General features: G+C 37.8%; 1 protein-coding gene across 6 annotated transcripts in view; it reads left to right on the forward strand.

Annotated features, from left to right (window-relative positions):
* The first annotated feature begins 953 nt into the window (after nucleotides 1-953).
* LOC126370563 (endophilin-A) overlaps nucleotides 954-14,617 on the forward strand; it is an 83,209-nt gene continuing 69,545 nt past the window's right edge. Inside the window, exon 1 of one of the 6 annotated variants that reach the window (XM_050015483.1) lies at nucleotides 954-1,292. The gene's annotated coding sequence lies outside the window, so the exon portion shown is untranslated. The remainder of the gene's footprint in view (nucleotides 1,293-14,617) is intronic. The other 5 variants (XM_050015481.1, XM_050015485.1, XM_050015486.1 and 2 more) reach the window with 5 other exon arrangements.

Here is a 14,617-nt window from a genome sequence, read left to right on the forward strand (position 1 = left end):
TTGAAGTCGCCCAGAACGATGTTCCAGGTGCCACGATTTTCATCGCAAGCTCTATTTAAGAGGTCGTAAAAATCCTCCACTTCCTCGTTTAGATGTTGAGACGTGGGTGCGTATACTTGTATCAAGCTTAAGGTTTTGGTTTCAGAAATTCGAAATTTCAGAGCTGCTACCCTGTCAGAGTATGGACGAAACTCTATTACATTGTTAGTCCACCGCTTGGCAACTAAAAACCCTACGCCATACATTCTAGTTGACTTCCCTGAGTAGAAGAATATATTACTATCTCGCTCTAGCGAACCTTCGCCCTCTCGTCTCACTTCAGAGAGTCCAACTATATCCCATTTTATGGAATCGAGAGCGTTTTCTAATTCTATTAAGTGTTCTTCAGTGCGCAGTGTTCGTGTATTGAAAGTAAGTACGTTTAACATGTTGTCGGTGTCCTTATTCGCAGCCAATGTCGTTTGACGGTGAAGAGGTCTCGCTCGGAGATTCTTCGCACCCCCTGCCCCAGGGCTTCCCTGCAAACCGTCATTACTGGGGCCGCTGGGGCTGCCGAGGACTAGGGGCCTAGGATTTGAGTGTACTATCATTGTTGTAGAAGAGGTTTGGACATTTAACCCACCACGCTCGTCCAGTGCGGGTTGGCGGGTGAGCGGTAAGCCTACTAGCTCTGCCTGTGGGTGGGTGCCGCCGTTGGTGTGCTAGACACTCTTCCGCCGCCACCCTAAGTCAATATCCCGCTCTAATATCGACTTTTCCAATTAAGCCACCAACAGATTTAATTCTGTGTGCCTCAATTGGTCGTTATGTCGCCAGAGCCTCGTCCGTTAGTCAGCAGAATGTACCATCGTGCAGGTGAGGTTGGCTTTGGTCCATGAGATAGTGTTAGGACCACTTACATCCCTTACACGTACATTATAATTAACATTATTGTTGCATTAAACAGTTATTTGAAAAACAAATATGTTTGGAGCTCTAATTAAACGAAATTTATGATTAAGCATTCTCAACAGAACGTTTTAAATAAGCACGAGATATTTTCATATTTTCTATGTTTGCAGTCTGACTGACAGTAATCAGCAAGTCTGACGACTTTACGTTCTATAGTAATTCGTAGACGGCCGACGACGTTTGATCGTTCGTTGAATAAGCTGTTTTTGTGTATTGATCTGTAAAAGAACAGAATTGGGTGAAATTATAACCAAAAGGCCTATTCGGGATTGCCAGTGATTGTGTGCGTGAACAGAGTTCGTCGCTGCAGACTTCGTAGGGTTCGAAAGACCCCCAGCAAGGTAAGTTCTGTTTCCATACATCCATATAGTTTCTATTCGTTTTCTAATACTTAATCAGATAGCCGACTAATTGTAATTAAATGCTTGACAATTTGATACAGGTACGTTTAAACCGACGTGTGCGTTTTGTACTACAATTTTGTTTTGAAATTGTCTGCCTTATACATATATTGATATTATACTTTAAGAGCTAATATAATGGACATGTCGCGTAATCTTATACAAAATAATTACTATAGGCATTTGGCATTAAAAAAGGTGTTGTTAAAAAATAAAAAAAATATTAGTCACTTTAAAAAAATATTATTTTAGCACCGTGTAAAATAATATCTTTTACCAAACTTTTCATACCTCACTGGATTCAACTATAAATTAAAGAAAGGAACCTTATTTTGAACCTTGGAAGAGTTTTGAGACTAATTACTATTCATATTTAAGACAATATTGAATTGATAATATTTTTCCCTAAATAGGTGCACTTTCTGTCACTTTGATTACAAAAGAAAGTTATTAGGAAAACCTACATACCCTATCCAATAAACATTGTCTGCACTTTAGAAATGAACATGCTGTAAACAAAGATAAAATATTTGATGATATTACTTTTTACAATGATATTATTTTTTATCAATCAAATAGTTATATTTTTATGTTGATTAAGTATTCAAGAAGAATGTCAAATTCCATTGTATTCATTGAAGATTACAGGTTTCATTTTCAATCACTGCAAGGTTCCATTTATAAACAAACAACATTTTTTTATCTCAATTGTTCATGAACACTTGCTGTATCAATTCACGGTGATATGATAAATTGGAATCACTGGCCTCTGTTTCCCGACAGGCTCCATTGAATATGCTTTTATTTTGAAGCAGACCTATACCTAATTGAGCCTAATAACCCACATACACTTTTAATAGCAACTGTTAAAAGCAATATCCAACTATTTTGGCCACTCTTGCCTGAGTTTAAAGTTCAAAATGAAATGTTTAATGCGGTTGTAGACACAAGTTTTCTGTTGTGAGTGGTTTTGTTTGCCGAAAAAATGTTCAGATGATTTTGAGTCTTGTTGCCATGAGTTAACTCAAGATGTTTTCTGTGTGGTGTGTATGGTGTTATGAATGATGTCATAAATGGACCATCTGGGAGGTGACTGAGTAACATTAGTCTAGGGATCATTGTGTTGTCTTCATGCTTATTTTTAGATAATTGGTCCCAGTGCAAGGGTGTAGGAGGAGTCTTGTGTTTACTTTGTTTATAATAGTATCTAAGTAACAAACTGTTTGCTTTTCGGATACATGTCACAGCTGTTCATTTGTTTGTCCGGCCAAGTAATGCTACAATAAAACCTGCTGAGTAAGTTTTTACAATAGAACTGATGAAAAAGTAGATGCATCATAAAGCGTGACGATTTTGAAATCAACTGAAGCTATTTAAAATTAACTGAATGAAAGTCCAGTTTCGTCCAAAATCATATTAACAAACAGATAGGACTTGTAAAAACATAATTTCTATAGCATTTCAATTGAGCTACGTCAATTAGATTCATCTACTAGTAATTTTTTTTTTTTGTGTTTTTATCTTGCGATCAGTCTCATTGACTATAAACAGATGAGTTGGGTTAATATGTAGGGTTTATCTACTAGTAATCTGGCGCGCATAAAACCAATATCAAAGTGAAAGTTCTTTCGTATCTATAAGTCGTGTTTATTGCCGAAAGAAAATGTGCGTTTTCACTTTCATCGTCACTCTCGCTTGTTGTTTTACGGTATTTTAACACAAATTCAAATTGTTTGCGTTCTTAGATGCGCAATTTTTTGTCGATTACGCTTAAAAGTTGTGAACTATGTAAAAAATCTGCGCCTTATGGAGTTGCGTATTCGAAAATTGGGCCTGATTTCATATTTTATGCTTATTTTTACAAGTATTCAATTGATGGGCTTTTTTCTACGGCTGTACTAAAATTATAATATAACATACAAAATACGAAACCGAACGCGTATAATTTTAAATTCAAACTAATATGTTTTGTAACAAAACAAATATAATATTTACAATGCCTTTTGCATTGTAATAATACACGTACCATAAAGATAAGATATAATGCGCGTTCCGAATAACATTGAGCGTAAAAAATGTTTGCGCCAACGAACTTTATCGCAACGATCGTGTATTAATTACTAGAAAACTTTTGTATCGTATCATGAAATAACGACCTCCGTGGTCCAGTGGTTGAGCGTTAGGCTCACGATCCGGAGGTCCCGGGTTCGATTCCCGGTGGGGACATATCACAAAAATTACTTTGTGGTCCCTAGTTCGGTTAGGACATTACTGGCTGATCACCAGATTGTCCGAAAGTAAGATGATCCGTGCTTCGGAAGACGCGTTAAGCCGTTGGTCCCGGTTACTACTTACTGATGTAAGTAAATAGTCGTTACGTGAGCCATTATGTACATTTTGAATAGGTCAACTCGGCCCTCTGACAAATTTTATAATTTGTACAGATACAATTGTTGTTTTTTTAGTTATCGGGGGCCGAGTTTACCAAAGAAAATGAATACAAAAATACATCACGTCGACTCGGCCCCCGGGCCGATTTTATGATGGAGCCGAGCTGACTAAAGAGCCCTTCTGCCATTACATTGTATTTTGGAATTATGTATCCGAGTAATGAGAAAATTGGTAATTATCACGTTAAAGCTGTACAATGCCATGTACATTGTCTTTGGTGAACGCAGCCTGGAAAGTCCTTCGTTACACCACAAATTAAAAACTACCACAGCCTGCTAGTTTCGCTCGTTGTCCGTCCGTTGTCGCGTGGCTATCCGATGAGCTAAAGTATATTTGATTTGATGAGCTGCTGGGCCAAGACAAAGCGCAGGCTAAAATGAACTAACACACATTTTTATATTGATATTCTTACATTCTTCTGGGTCCGCACAAAGTAGGTCGGTGGTCGGAATCCTTGATTTATAAACAAGTACAACCGTTGCCGAACCGATTTGCGTGCAGTTTCGTGCACTGTTACATAATGGGACAAAGGATTGATGTACCGCAAAACCCAATAAGGTTGTTCGAGAATCATCAATAATAGCAAATAGGTAGATAAGACATACATACATAAACTTACGCCTATTTCCCACCGGGGTAAGCAGAATCTATGTAATTCCATTTGCTTCGATCCTGACACACTTCTCTTGCTTTCTCCACATTCAACAATCGATTCATACACGCACGCCGATTCAGAGAAGATCATACTAAACCTTTTCTAAGAACATCTCCAATTTGGTCAATGTACGTCCTTCTAAGTCTTCCTCTGTCAGCCCTAACATTAACCTAAAAACCGATAGAAGATAAAATGCCGTTAATGATAATATGCTGCGATAAACTCTTACCATAGGCCGAGTGACTCAGAGGATTATCGTATTATAATCTATCTCTAGTTATCTATTATATTCCATTCTATTATAGTTGAATATCGCAGTAGAACTTTATAACAGGTGCTATAGTTTCGGCTTTTCGTCGAACAATCGCGCTGAAAATCAATAGCGGCGTCCTTAAAATAGTGTTTCACTTCGGCCGTTTGTGCAACGGTACAGTCAACGTTGAATACAAGCTGTGTCAATGAGAATATTTTATAGAAGTTTTATTTTTCATATCGATGACGATATATTTACTTAAAACATTCTCTGCATAATGTACTTAATTACGTACGCATTAACATATAAGATCCCTTTCGTTTCAAATAAAATAAAATTACGCTATTGATTTCCAAGAATATGTTATTTGAGGTACGTTATCGAGCTACATTTTAGTTGCATACTGATACTTAGATATTTGAATAATAAGATTAATTCTTCTAAAGACAAATAGGAAATAATTTGTATTTTTTTATAATAAGTACATCGTTTGTTATTGTACAACAAGTAAGTGCGATGCGGCACTCGGCAGTAAGGGCCGCATAAGGGTCTCGGATCAACGGTATAACAGGGTGTTATGGCTTTGAGCGGGTCAAGGAAAAGTATAGGATGTCTTACTTGATTGGTGCTTGAAGCATTTCTTCACGTAATATGTTTGGTCATAGCCTGCACTAATGGTATGTGGCTATGTGATTTTTTCACTCTCTAATACTCTATAATCTCTAATCCATACTAATATGTAATGAAAAGTGTATGTCTGTCTGTTTGTTTGTCTGTCTTTCACCGCAAAACGGAGCGATGAACTGACGGGGTTTTTTAAGTGGAGATAGTTGATGGGATGCAGAGTGACATAGGCTACTTTATGTCTCTCTCTAACCCCCCACTTCCCTGAAATGGGGGTGGAACTTTTTATGGAGCATTCCGCAGTTTTTAAGGTAACAAAAAATAGTGCATCATTTTTTTAATCTGCCCGCAACCCCTTCAAAGACGGAGTGAAATTGTATACGGGAATTTTCGCATTTTTCGAGATAGGAAGCTAAAAATTGTTAAATTAGGCAAGTGGAACCGTGTTATCCCGAATTTAACGCGCGCGAAGCTGTGAGCAAAAGCTATTAAATAACAATACTGCGTATAGAACGCCCCGTTAACTTTCCGCCCCGCACCAATTCGTATCGGGCTAGAATTACCTCAACCCCTCTGGGTACTGAAATCTGAAATAGCCGTAAGTGACTAAGGAGTAAAGGGGAGCGCGTATTGTCTGTCTCGCTCGAACTTTCATGGTAAGGCGAGACACGATAAGAATGAGATTTTTGTATGGAGTGGCCTGGGTGGGCTTTAGCGTAAAGCTGAGTTGAAATACACATGTAAAGGTGTAACATAATCAACTTACTACTAAGTAGTATTAATTTACGATTATTCTTGAAGTTTACCTCTCAGACTACGGTGCTCAGAACAGACAGCGCAGGCTATTTTAGTCCTTTTTTATTATTCACCGAGTGCCGTTTATGCTAGTAAGCGGAGTTGGTATACGTTGTAATATTCAGTTGCTGAGTGCACTCAGCGCTGCGGGGGTCCCGACTATTTTTAGTACCTCATCCCTCAATTAGCGCTTCTCCTCCCGTTTTGTGGAATATTCCCGTATTTTATTACACCTACTTCCTCCACAGTTTAATATCAAGTTTGCGGTCGCGCCTTTAAGTTTATAACCGCATTAGAAGTTCAAAAGTCGTAAAAAAGGCTATCCTGTCCTATATTGAAAACGATAAAGGTATAGATTACTTTAAAGGATAGTAATAGTTTGCCATAAAAAAGTTGGATTACTATTTTATTTATTCAGATAAATTCATCTTGTATCAGGTATGTAACACAGTTGGCTCGTCTATTATAGACGGCGATACGGCTCACCACCGTAACGTTGGTCTAACAGAAAGCTCAGTGAGGTGTGGGTACTTAGTTCATCTTGCGATGCATGTACCTCTAACTACCCTAATTGGTATATAGTAGTAAGCTTATGTTATGTATGTAATAACAACGATGTATTTATTATTCGTGCATTTCTTTCATTTACTGAAGACGTTAATATTTTGATTACTTCGGCACATCTACGAATACATACGGTCGCTTTCATAATAGGTACTTACATAATACATAACTATCTCAAAGTTAACATAACATAGCATCCTGTCGTGTATAGTATATACACTTCTTCTTCTTCTATCGTATGGATTGTGAGGTGAATTACCAACCCCATCAACCCTGGTGTCAGGGTTATTACTGAGCCGTCATAGGCCCCTGACATGACTCATGCAACGACTACGTACTTACATCAGTAAGTAATAACCGGGACCAACGGCTTAACGTGCCTTCCGAAGCACGGATCTTTTTACTTTTTGGACAATCAGGTGATCAGCCTGTAATGTCCTAACCAAACTAGGGATCACAAAGTGATTTTTGTGATTTGTCCCCACTGGGATTCGAACCAGGGACCTCCGGATCGTGAGCACAACGCTCAACCACTGGACCACGGAGGCCGTTATACACCCACTCTTAGCTAGTTATGTTAATGAATTTTCCGACAGGAAATTCCACTTGTTATCAACTCAGAATCATGCTCTGAACCATCCCCCTCAGTATTCGTTATGGTGTCACTAACACCCTGTATAGAGTTGACATCCCTCATCGCCTTACCTGACTTTTTGTTTCGTCTTATTTTATAAGTCCCATGTAATAAGGAGCCAGCCTATTGCCATCCAGCTGGACTTAGCACCGTAAGCTCGCGACTCTTTCTCGCCTCGATATACGTCACCCGTCACTCTCTCACAGTATTGCACAGAAAGAGACAGGCGATCTCTGTCGCAGCGAGAAAGATTCGCGTGCTTACGGTGCTAGGCCCGCTGGAAGCCATATGATATCAACTATTTATTATTTAAACTCTAAGACACGAGGATGTAAGTCGCGCGTTCTGTGAAAAAAGTCATTGGTATGTCAAAGTTAGGAAGTCTAAAACTGTATGATGAGGTCTGTGCATGATATTTCATCGCCTCACAGAACTCGATGAAACCAAACAGTTGTGTTAACCGTTCGAATGTGAATAATCCGATTGGTTCCATACGAAACTCAATTTCCTTTTGTCCTATTCGATAATAATAGTAAATAATGTGTATCCGCGCAGAATGAGAGCATTATTGTGCGCGTTTGATGTCTGATCTACACACTTGTGTGATACATTTGAATTCACATGGTTAAAGATTTTCTCAAGTAGTCCAGAGACTATTAAATCAAAATAAAATCAAATATACTTTATTGCACAGAACTAAATTTCAACAATCAGACATAACACATAAATACAGTAGAATTTGGGCGGCCTTATTGCTCTAGAGCAATTTTTTCGAGGCAACCACCAAAAGGAAACAAACATTTACAAACAACTTGGATGCGGGATAGTGCAACAAAAATAAACTATTCTGAAGTGCTTACTTAGTTCATTTGGTTTTTCACGTTTGATTACGTTGGGTCTGTGAAAATATAACATTGTTTTTATAACTGTTAATACGTTTTTTATGTATAATACATATGTATTATTCTTATTCTTTTCTTAAATAATTATATCCTATCGCCCAATGGTTACCTGGAAGACATTGCTACCTTAGCAATTAAGCAGCCTTGGCGTTAGTGACATCGTAACTAATACTGAGGGGAATTGATTCAAACCATGATTCTGAGTTAATATCAAGTGGAGTTTCCTGTCGGAAAAGTCATGAATATTTTTGTGTTATTTTTTAAAATTATTTTCAGTTCCATACTTTTGCGACGGAAAATTCCACTTGATATTAACTCAGAATCATGGCCTGAATCATCCCTCAAAGTTTACGTTACGATGTCACTAGCGCCCTGCATTGTTTTTCTATTATTAATATCGTCTTCGCCCTTTGAAATATCTTGACTTCAATCACAATGTAATTGCGAGTCTTATCAATTGTATATTATGTAAGTACTAAATTATGTCGCACGCCGCGGCCAGGGGTGGAGTCCTGGGGATCTGTAACACAGGCTTACGCCTAGCTCGGGCACCAGTCCGCCATAACTGGACATGTAGTTTACCACTGACTGTCATCTAACTACATTGTTATCTTCTTTATGTTGACTTGTGGTGCGAAATAAAGATTTTTATTATTTATTTTATAATTGTTTGAGGTGAATAACATACACTCATGCCGGTAATCCCTAATGGGGTGGGCAGAGCCACAAGTAATCAAAGACAACTTGCAGCCACTGTTGATACGATGTCGTAAGTTGGATATGGTGAACCTTATGGTGATAAGGGATCAGCCTGTCGCCCGTAACATTAGTCCATCATGTTAGAGGACACAATCCCTCTGTCGGTTTTTACGACATGCCCGGGAAGACAAGCAGCTGAAAGTGTTCTATGTTTTTTATTTGCTCCCAGAACAGCATAGAAGCAAGAATAAGCGCCGGTATATCCAAACACTGCTCATACTTGTCTAGAATAATGTCTTATGATATAATGACTCCCAGTGCACAGTACTTTACTAGTCTGCCGTCTTCATGACCTAATTCCCACTAGGTTTGCTCCATTTCTAACCAGTCCAGTTGAAGTTCACATCGCTTTACACCCATTACGCTACGTATTTCATCCCCAGACCTCACTTATACTTAAAAGCAGTTATGTCCCGTCCCCTAGAATGTTCCCATAGTGGAAATGTTTCTGTTGTAAATACTCTTTAATAGTATGGACATTGCTGCTGATTTGTGTGCACATTTTATTTTAAGTTATACCTGTCGTTTTCTTATCCGCTGAATAATATAGCGACGGGTAATCGACAGCCATAAAGTTTATGGAACACACGACGATTTTAGGCAGAAATTTAAAAAACCCAAAATTTTATATTCGCCGATAACCCGACAAAATTTAGTTGACAGCACACGTCAAAAGGGTTGCACAATGAGCGAGATGCCCGGGTTATTCATTCATTTTAAAATTAACAGTTGTCAATCATCCATCCTTTTTGGCGGATAAGAAAATGACAGGTATAACTTAAAATTAGGATGTGTCTGCAGGAATCGGGACCATTGGGTGCTTATTTTTCAAACTGTAATTTCTGTACTCTAATCTTATGCCACTTATACTTATTATTATACTTATCACCTGATTGTCCGAAAAAGTAAGATGATTCCGTGCTTCGGAGGGCACGTTAAGCCGTTGGTCCCGGCTATTAGCCGTAAAAACACCTCCACCAACCCGCAGTGGAGCAGCGTGGTGGAGTATGCTCCATACCCCCTCCGGTTGATTGAGGGGAGGCCTGTGCCCAGCAGTGGGACGTATATAGGCTGTTTATGTATGTATGTAATCTTATGCCTAAAGGTTAGATAATAAAGCTCTTTTTTACCTAATTTTTGCGCCTTTTACTACCACGATTGTGCACTCACGGGTCTGTTAATGTTTCACCAACATAGGTCTAGATAGCGTTTCCCTCTTGGGAACATTGGCAGGAACGGCACATCACTGGTTTCAGGTTTAATATAGGTATGCCACATTGTCGGCGATATGTAGGAACGCTAATGACTATTTTTCATGTCCTCCGCTGTCTAGACGATGTTGGTGAATTTACAGTCCCGTAACCAAGCAAAGGTTGTTGTTGTTTTGGCTTGTCTGTCATGTAATAGTTGTTTGATATCACTCGTTTTGTATGTATGGGATGTATGTTACTACCTGAAATTTGTATCGTACTGTGATCATGGTCGCTAAAGCGTTCACAAGCTTAGTTTCGCGAAGTCGTTCAACCGCTCCAGTTCGGACTACAAAAAGCTGAAGAGATGATAAGAATAGACGCGCTTTATCGCTGTCATTGCGACAGGTGTCCAATCGGCTTTACAACGGTAACGGTCTGGCTGTACGGCTAAGTAAGGTCACCTAAATCCCCGTCTAACATTGGCAACATTTTTTTTACGACGTGACTTATTGTAGATTTGCCGCAGATGGCATTTAACTACTTGGCCGAAGCTTGGCAACAGAATATGCTTTAAAAATTAGAGTACTCATTAAAATTTTAAATCGCTTAATATATTGTTGTTGTTTATTTATTGCTTGTTACTAACCTCTATGGAACATATCCGAAATAAACTCTTTTTTTTTAAAATTTTAATATAATGATTATAATCGAATGAACACTTACATGGATGAGTAGTTAGGTATGCGTCGACGTTATACCTATAATAGTAAATTATAAGATTTTTTAGGTATCCAACCAATTGAATCAATATAATTCGAATTGTAAATAATATTACTAGTAATATTCTATAGCTACATGCAGATATAATTTCATTGACTAAACTGCGCACAATTTAATCAAAATGTAGCATTACATTCACTGAACTGCATTACAAAATTGCAGCCGATCTAAAATTTATAGTTCATCCAACTTTAATTATATGGGAGACATCCCACACATGGCAACATTTTAGTAGAGTTTCAATTGCATTCTGTCATTGAACAGACATTGTATATTGTGTGGTTTGTGAAAAATGCATGATTCTGCAAGAATGATAGTCGTATGAGACCTATGATGATGATAATGACTGTGTAGACATACTAAAACCAACTGCTACAGCATACTTGTAAATATTTATTGATGTGAATTTCGCCCGTAATTTTTCGAAATATATCTACTTTGTAAAAAAAGGCCTCTCACTTTGAGGTCGCAGGTTCCAATCCAATACAGGCCTAAACCAATGATTCTCGAATTTGTTTTCGAATTCATGTTTGGATCAGTGTGTGCAATAAAGTATACTTGACTTAAATTGTTCTAAAGGATGTCCATCACGGTCCAGGGTGGTAACACTGCCAGACGGCGAGCCAGAGGCGGGTTCCTTGATTAAGGTTTAGTTTTTGTATTTTTTTTATGTTTACATGAAAATATTTTGTTATTGGTAAGTATAAGTAGGTAACTAATTAGATTTAGTTTAATGTTTTACCACCTACTCGCATATCGCCGAAATGCCAGAAACGATCCACACTTGACAAACACGATGATGGTTTATTGGCAGAAATTGCTGTTTAGCAATAGGGCCGCCTATTGTGCTTATTTTTATTCATCTGTACATGTCCAGTGTTTATGTTTTTGTGCAATAAAAAAATATTGATTAATCGATTGATGTTGTAATAAAATACTCTGAACAATTTTACTTTGGGAAAGAATATACGAGTACACTACGACTTCGGGGTATTACTTTTACCTACGCTTGTTAGTAAAATGTTGCTTACTGTCGGTGTAATCTTAGTCTGTTATCAAATACGGTTCGATAATTTCCAAAATGTCCATTCGGCGTTATCTGTAACTTCTGATAAGACCCATGTGATCTATCCATTCTATTTTTGATTTTTGAGACATCAATTGAAAGAAAGAAAGAAAGAAAGAAACATTTATTATTTAGGACACCACAGACACGGATTACATATACAATATATACATTATAATGACATCACATCAGAAATCAACGCACACACGAAATTGCTATTCGTTTATGAAGATTGTTTTACATGAAGAAATTATTTTCTCGTCTTAGTTAGAATTTACATAAGAATTTGGATTTTTTTAAGAGTCTGTAGGAATATCCAGGGATGAAGTTAATCTGATAATTCAAGACTTACGATGTCTGGCTGTACGTAAACTGTGGGAGTCCTCGACTAAAAGCCAGGCTAGTTTTAAAAACGAAATTCTTTAACAAAGTGATTTTTTGAATTTTGGATAGTGAATAAAAGAACGCGACATATCGATTCCTTGCCTTTATATAAGTAGGTATATGGTATGTATACCTATATCATTATAAATATTATTATTTGAATTTTATGTCAATGAGCGAACGCACATTGTTCGAATGAAAGTAACAAGTATTATTAAACGCTCATGCCAAATTGAACTTGTTGTCATAATTGCAGGTCGTTAACCTATTCAATTTATGATTCACGTCCCAAATTAAAATATTAGACTTGTCAACTGAGCTGTTACAATATTGAATTCATAATAACCATAAAGACAGTCATAATTATACACATTTGAATAGAAAACATATGAGTAGTATGATTTGAGATTATTTTTAATACGCAAACATCTTGGTATACCACACTCTGTCTACAAAGCTGTAGAATATACCAAAATTGTAATTACTGTGGGTCGCTACTCTAGGCTTGATAACTTATGGTAGCTGACGGCCTCTGTCGTTCAGTGGTTGAGCGTTGGGCTTACTATCCGGAGGTCCCGGGTTCGAATCCCGGTGGGAACATATCACAAAAATCACGTTGTAATCCCTAATTTGGTTAGGACATTACAGGATGATCACTTGATTATCAAAAAAGTAAGATGATCCGTGCTTCGGAAGGCACTTTAAGCCGTTGGTCCCGGTTACCTACTACTTACTGATGTAAGTAAGTAGTCGTTACATGAGCTAGGCTCAATAATAACCCTGACACAAGGGTTGATGAGGTTGCGAATTCACCTCACAACCCACACGATAGAAGAAGACTTATGGGCTTGCGTTAGCATAATGTGCCATACTAAATGAAACAGCAATGAGAAATCAAAAGTCTTTCCATAAAGTATGAGCTAAAAAAAGTTACCTGCTTATTTTTTTGTTTTTATAGCACTCCTCGTGCTTAGGGAAAATCACAAAGAAAATTAAATTTAAAAAATCTGATTTAGACGGGACTTGACCCCGCAGCCCGGCTTGACAAGAGCTGTGGGTTCAAGCCTCGTCAGAGTCAGATATTTCCTGTCACCGGCTCAGTCCTAGTTACCGATACGTTCATAATGTCAACCCACTTAATGGTTATGCATCTAGGAATAGCTCATATTAGATATCCTGTCTCTAGACTTGAGCCCACGAAGACACCCACACACATAAAATCTATATTTGCTGCCAGGTAATTTTTCTTCCACTTCAGAAGTTTCTAAATATAATGGATGTATAAGGGCTGGCAGAGGAAGATCTAGTAGGACGTACATTGACCAAATTGGAGATGTCCTTAGAAAAGGTTCAGTAAGACCTACTCTGAACCGGCGTGCGTGTATGAAACGATTGATGAATGTGGAGGAAGCGAGAGAAGTATGTCAGGATCGAAGCAAATGGAAATCTGCTTACCCCGTTAAGAAATAGGTGTGAGTTTATGTATGTATGTATCTTGATTTTATAAAATTTGTACAAACAATTGTTTGAACTTCAATAACGTAGAAAAAACAATTCGGTACATATCGGTCTAAAATTCACAATTCATCTAAAAAAGAATATTGTAATTAAAAAGTGAAATAGCAACATTGCTTTTTAGGTGACATGCTTCATTGTAGCCGCCCAGGATTCCAATTTCTTCTATCGTAGGTTATGAGGTGGATTACCAACATCAGCAACCCTGGTGTCACGGTTATTATTGAGCCACCAAACGCCCTTGAAATGACTTAGGGTTATTACCTATTGAGCCGGCAAAAGCGAAAAGTAACGACATACGGAACTTACTAAAATTATGTTGTGTATAATATCACCTATTATAGTTTATTACTTATTGACGGTCCATCTAAGCTAAGCTGTGATGAATATGAGACATTTGCCCCGATTTCCGACTAGGCTATGTCATAATGACAAAGAACGTCCCGTTACAAATACCGCAATGCGGTTGGGTCTCGTAAATCCCAAGCGTGAAATGAAATAGGTTTATTATAAGGCCAGTACCAATGCTACAATAAAAAGGTCCATTTAGCAAATAAAGGCTTCGAAAATTATGTATGGCATAAACTAGATAAAGGTATGAGATTATTTTCCCTATTTTTATGGATCCGAGACGGCCATTATTTTGGAATACATGTTCTCTTCACACCATAACGGATGTAGTGTTAAAGA

The sequence above is a fragment of the Pectinophora gossypiella genome, chromosome 11, assembly GCF_024362695.1.
Source record: "Pectinophora gossypiella chromosome 11, ilPecGoss1.1, whole genome shotgun sequence".
Classification (NCBI taxonomy): domain Eukaryota; kingdom Metazoa; phylum Arthropoda; class Insecta; order Lepidoptera; family Gelechiidae; genus Pectinophora; species Pectinophora gossypiella.